This window comes from Anabrus simplex, chromosome 7 (assembly GCF_040414725.1).
Source record: "Anabrus simplex isolate iqAnaSimp1 chromosome 7, ASM4041472v1, whole genome shotgun sequence".
In the NCBI taxonomy this organism is placed as follows: Eukaryota; Metazoa; Arthropoda; class Insecta; order Orthoptera; family Tettigoniidae; genus Anabrus; species Anabrus simplex.
The window spans coordinates 46,420,213-46,427,026 of NC_090271.1; positions in this window are offsets into that span (position 1 = coordinate 46,420,213).

Genomic DNA, 6,814 nt, shown 5'->3' on the forward strand with positions numbered 1-6,814 from the left:
CAGTTGGCCGTGCGGTTAGGGGTGCGCAGCTGTGAGCTTGCATCCGGGAGGTGGTGTGTTCGAACCCCACTGTCGACAACCCTGAAGATGGTTTTCCGTGGTCTCCCATTTTCACACCAGGAAAATGCTGGGGCTGTACCGTAATTAAGGCCAGGGCCGCTTCCTTTCCACACCTAGCCCTTTTCCTATCCCATCGTCGCCATAAGACCTATCTGTGTCGTGCGAGATAAAGCAAATTTTAAAAGAAACTCGGTATACAGCAGTAATCCCATCTATCGGAGATGAGTTGCAACAGGGACACAGAGCACATCCCAACACACAATGGTCAGTGTAATGTTATTGTTGATCAATGTTATGAGCTTTCTGTATTGTAGGCCTTCACATTCAGTTTTCTTTCGACTCTGTGATATTAGCGTGTTTTACAAAATTATTTATAGCGTAGACTGTGGTCCCTTATTTCCCGACTTTGCATACCGATTTCCATTAAATTGTGTTTACCCATTTTCTCGTGACTCGGCGTTGATATGGACTTAGCAACAAAAACCTGTACGGTAAAAATGTATAAGACATAAATGATCGGAAATTTAATACTGTATAACTTTAGTTATGTAGTATTTGTCGATAGGACCACTAATAACACAAATATTTGAGAATTAAATTTTAGACCTTCCCCTGAAGTACCATTTCACTCAGCGTGAATAAAATTATTTATGGCTTAGATTATAGCAACTTATTCCCCGACTTTGCATACCGATTTTCATTAAGATAGGACAACTGATATCCTACATATTAGGGAATTACATTTTAGCCTTCCCCTAAACTACCATTTCTCTCGGCGTGAATACGATTACTTATGACCTATATTATAACAACTTATTCCCCTACTTTTCATACAGATTTTCGTTAAGAGGACCACTAATGACATAAATATTCGAGAATTAAATTTTAGGCCATCCCCTAAACTACCATTTCTCCCAGCGTGAATACGAGATGTATAGCCAATATTTTAGCGACTTATTTCCGGACTTTAATACCGATTTTCATTAAGAAAGGACCACTAATAACATAAATATTTGAGAATTAATTTTAGGCCTTCCCCTAAACTACCATTTTTCTCGGCGTGAGTAAGGTTTTTTATGGCCTAGATTGTAGCGACTTACTAACGGACTTTACATACCGATTTTCATTAAATTCTCTTCAGCCATTTTCTCGTGATGCGTGTACATACATACATACATACATACATACATACATACATACATACATACATACATACATACATACATACATACATACATACATACATACAACATGCAGACGGACAGAGAGGCAGACAGAAATTACGGAAAATTAAAAAGTGCATTTCCTTGTTACTACGGGCACGACCGATACAGAAATACCATCCTTTCTAAATTCTGAGCAATGTACAGACAAAACTCTTATTTTATATATATAGACTAGTGGACCCGTGCGCTGCTCCGCAGTATTCGTTATAAATAGGTCAGATAACTCATTTTGATATGCCTGTCGTAGTCATATAGTGTTTCCTGCCCTTTTCAATAATTTTATGAGCATTTAATACCGATAATATAGTTTATGGTTTTTCCAAAAATAAAAAATGTGTTTATTTTTAAAGAAGATTCCAAATATCAATTTTAACGTCTGTAACATCTTCAGTTGTACGATCCGGCCCCTATGTGTGTCTTACCCTACAGTTTTCATTCCCAAACAGTAAGTCATAATATGTTTACCATACCGATTGGGAACGAACTTTGACTTAAACGGCATTCAGAGTGTCACAGGTCATCTCAGCTACCCCAAAGACTGCGAATTCGTCACTAATATCGTCATTTTTAAGTTTCACCCCTTCCCTTGAAGGGTGCTAGGGGTTTCTTGCCCCTACAGTCATTTTTCCAGATAAAAGCAGAAATAAGTTTTAAGGAACACATCATAATCTTCACATACTGTTGGGTAGGCAACCAGCTGATCGGACTTGTCTTGAGGTTTGCTTATCTTCCCCTACTTTATTTTTCACCCCTTAGTGCCGAACTACCAATCAGATTTCGTTCAAACCACTTCATAATCCGTCTCAGATGTAATAAGAACAAACTGTGAAAATTTCAGCGAAATCGGTCCAGTAGTTATTGAGTCCATTAGCTTCAAACATATCAACATCCAATTTTATATATATAGATTACTTGAATCTGTGCTCATGAAGTCGATAGTTCACCAGGATATTGTAGAACAAATACATTGCGTACCCGTCAGGCCAACTCGTACTTAAAATAACTTGTACATACGAAAATACGGTGTTGCACTGATAACTGGCCCACCATGTTAACAGCTGAGATTCAGACTGGCTATTGATGCTTACAAGGTCTTCCGCACAGCTGCTTAGGTCTCGGAGAGTAAAAACGCCGCTGGACGGTCTGGGTTTATAGGAGAGACCCTGTATTGGCTAACAAGGGGGCATTCCCTACTCGTCACCACCGATTTCGCTCAAATTTATAGAACATGCAGGGCTTGGCTAGAAATGAATGTACCCAAAGTGGGAACTCCAGATGGCCAAGCGTATAGAAAATAAAAATAAAAATAAAAATAAAAATAAAAATAAAAATAAAAATAAAAATAAAAATAAAAATAAAAATAAAAATAAAAATAAAAATAAAAATAAAAATAAAAATAAAAATAAAAATAAAAATAAAAATAAAAATAAAAATAAAAATAAAAATGTTGACGCGGCTCTCGCACCCTATAAGCTACTTACGTTAGCGCACGCGCCGAGAAGTTGTTGGCGTAGCGGTAAGAGCTTGGACTGGTAATTGGATGGTCGTGGGTTCAGCTCCCCGTGTGGAGACTGGTTTTCTTGTGTCAACTTTGAGATTATTCATTTTCCAATTAAGCAAAGAGGTGATTAATTAATTTATTTCTTTATTTATTTATACGCTGTCCGCCTCTGTGGTGTAGTGGTTAGCGTGATTAGCTGCCACCCCCGGAGGCCCGGGTTCGATTCCCGGCTCTGCCACGAAATTTGAAAAGTGGTACGAGGGCTGGAACGGGGTCCACTCAGCCTCGGGAGGTCAACTGAGTAGAGGTGGGTTCGATTCCCACCTCAGCCATCCTGGAAGTGGTTTTCCGTGGTTTCCCAATTCTCCTCCAGGCGAATGCCGGGATGGTACCTAACTTAAGGCCACGGCCGCTTCCTTCCCTCTTCCTTGCCTATCCCTTCCAATCTTCCCATCCCTCCACAAGGCCCCTGTTCAGCATAGCAGGTGAGGCCGCCTGGGCGAGGTACTGGTCATACTCCCCAGTTGTATCCCCCGACCAAGAGTCTGAAGCTCCAGGACACTGCCCTTGAGGCGGTAGAGGTGGGATCCCTCGCTAAGTCCGAGGGAAAAACCGAACCTGGAGGGTAAACAGATGATGATGATGATGATTTATTTATACGCAAAAGGCATAGAAAAGGTCATCATCATCATCATCATCTGTTTACCCTCCAGGTTCAGCTTTTCCCTCGGACTCAGCGAGGGATCCCACCTCTACCGCCTCAAGGGCAGTGTTCTGGAGCTTCAAACTCCTGGTCGGGGATACAACTGGGGAGAATGACCAGTACCTCGCCCAGGCGGCCTCACCTGCTATGCTGAACAGGGGCCATGTGGAGGGATGGGAAGAATGGAAGGGATAGGCAAGGAAGAGGGAAGGAAGCGGCCGTGGCCTTAAGTTAGGTACCATCCCGGCATTCGCCTGGAGGAGAAGTGGGAAACCACGGAAAACCACTTCCAGGATGGCTGAGGTGAGTGGACCCCGTTCCAGCCCTCGTACCACTTTTCAAATTTCGTGGCAGAGCCGGGAATCGAACCCGGACCTCCGGGGGTGGCGGCTAATCACACTAACCACTACACCACAGAGGCGGACCATAGAAAAGGTAAAAAAGAAATTGGGATTTAATTGTCAGACTTTTTTCTACCTGCGCCAAGAATCTATTGTTTGTGCACAGCCGCCAGGGGCAACCTTCACTTGTCAGGTGAAAACGAATTTTGCAGCGAAACTACTAATCACGTTTATGGCGTATTCTCCAAGGAGGGGAGATAGCCAATAAAGGAGAAAAAAAGAAGAATTTGTGTTTGAAGACGTCGGGAAAGTTCGCAACTCCGAATTTTCTACAATTGTGCGCTCATTAAAATAATGACTTCCTATGTGCCTTTTGCATAAAAATAAATGAATAATATAAAAAAAATTTAAAATATTTTCCACGCGCGGAGTCGAGCCCACGACCATCGCATTACCAGCCCGAGCACTTAGCGCTACACCACGACGGCTCGGAGTGTGAGCTAACGTAAGTGGCTTATACGGTGCGAGAGCCGCGTCAACATTGTTATTTTTATTTTCATTTTCTATACGCTTGGCCATCTGGAGTTCCCACTTTAGATACTGTCATTTCTAGCCAAGCCCTGCACGTTCTATAAATTTGAGCGAAATCGGTGGTGACGAGTAGGGAATGCCCCCTTGTAAGAACATTTAACACACCGAGCTATCCTGGACAGTAGCAAACACTCGAACTCAAGAAGTACGACAAAAACGATGACATCACGACACCAAGGTACAGGGAGTAAGTTACAGGAGGGCAAGTGATTGAGGACTCACAGTCGAGATACATTCCAATATGCTAATGACTCTGCAGCGGATATAGTGCACCAAATTAACATATTATACTGGCCGTTCTCTTGCTTAATAACTCTGCATAGAGAAACAACAATCCAATGTTTCCACTTCCAAGAAAGGAAGAACTAGATTGATTTTAAGTTTCTATATTTAGAAATAGCGTCTTACTTATTAGCCTACAATTGTAGTGAATAATGAGTACATCCGCAATTATCATAGCATTCGCTAAGCTCACAAAATGTATTCATTTATGCATCGTGTATGTCCATACCGTGCTCCTTACTAGGACATAGGCAGGAGAGCTATTCCAGGTATGGCACTAGTGGTGCAACTGGCAAGCTCTCTTTTAATTTCCGGGTCACTGCAAATTAATATTAGGGAGCTCAAAGCAGTAGCCCTTCCCTTCTCTGAACAGCTGCATGTGTTGGTGAGAGATGCTCGCAACAAAGCCCAGGGATTTTCTGTGTATTGACTTCACTGCTCCCAGCAAGTTTCGCTCCCAGTTGTGCGCCAATTATTATTTTAAATTTTATTATTTATTTCTATGACCTTTGTCCGGGAGACATTTAGTAGAAATAACATTATAGCTCCAGAAATATTTAAGGATACACTACTGTTGTTTTTTAATGTTAGGCCTACTTGAGGACTCCTATGAAGTGAAGGCATATGCATACAATAATAATAATATGCCGTCTCTGTGGTATAGTGGTTAGTATGATTAGCTGCCAACTACAGAGGCCCGGGTTTGATTCCCAGCTCTGCCACAAAATTTGAAAACGCGTACGAGGGCTGGAACGGGGTCCACTCAGACTCGGGAGGTCAACTGAGTAGAGAGGGGGTAGGGGGTTCGAGTCCCTCCTCAGCCATTCTCGATTTGGTTTTCCGTGGTTTTCCACTTCTCATCCAGGCAAATGCCGTGATGGTACCTAACTTAAGGTCACGACCGCTTTCTTCCCCGTTCCTTGCCCATCCCTTCCAGTCTCCCCATAACCCACAAGGCCTCTGCTCAGCATAACAAGTGAGGGCGCCAGGGCGAGGTACTGGTCTTTCACCTCAGTTGTATCTCCCCGACCAAATGTCTCACGATCCAGGACACTGCGCTTGAGGCTGTAGAGGTGGGATCCTTCGCCGTGTCCGGGAGGGGGGGACAACTCTGAACGAAATGAATCAAATAATAATAATAATAATAATAATAATAATAATAATAATAATAATAATAATAATAATAATAATAATAAAAATACCGGGCGAGTTGGCCGTGCGCGTAGAGGCGCGCGGCTGTGAGCTTGCATCCGGGAGATAGTAGGTTCGAATCCCACTATCGGCAGCCCTGAAGATGGTTTTCCGTGGTTTCCCATTTTCACACCAGGCAAATGCTGGGGCTGTACCTTAAGTAAGGCCACGGCCGCTTCCTTCCAACTCCTAGGCCTTTCCCATCCCATCGTCGCCATAAGACCTATCTGTGTCGGTGCGACGTAAAGCCCCTAGCAAAAAAAAAATAATAATAATAATAATAATAATAATAATAATAATAATAATCGCTTATTAATTCTTCTCTGTCGGCAGCCCTGAAGATGGTTTTCCGTGGTTTCCCCATTTTCGCACCAGGCAAATGCTGGGGTTGTACCTTAATTAAGGCCATGGCCACTTCCTTCTCACTCCTAGGCCTTTCCTGTCCCATCGTCGCCATAAGACCTATCTGTGTCGGTGCGACGTAAAGCAAATAGCAAAAAAAAAGTAACTGCTGTACTCCTATTAACGAAAGAAACTCTGCACTACGACGGCCTAAGTTTGGAATAACCCTCTGTAATATAAATGATACTGAGTTTTGTGCTGTAACTTTATCAATATGTAAAATTACTCTTCAGCTACTGAATTAAGAGACAGTCATGGGCCCCTCACAAGCCATGGGGTCTGCGGGGTCCTTAACGCCACCACTGTGTGGGCGTTATTCTACCGCCGCTACCTACAGGGGGATTAGTTCAAGAGAAAGTGGGCGTGTACTTGGCATGTTTCATAGTCCATTACGTGGTACTGCTCACCATCGACAATTACACCGTGTGCTATACATCCGCTCCCACTGCGCTCACTTCAGTCAGGTGAAGTGCTCTTATACTCTGATTTAGTCAAACGTAATCACTGTCTCTTTCAT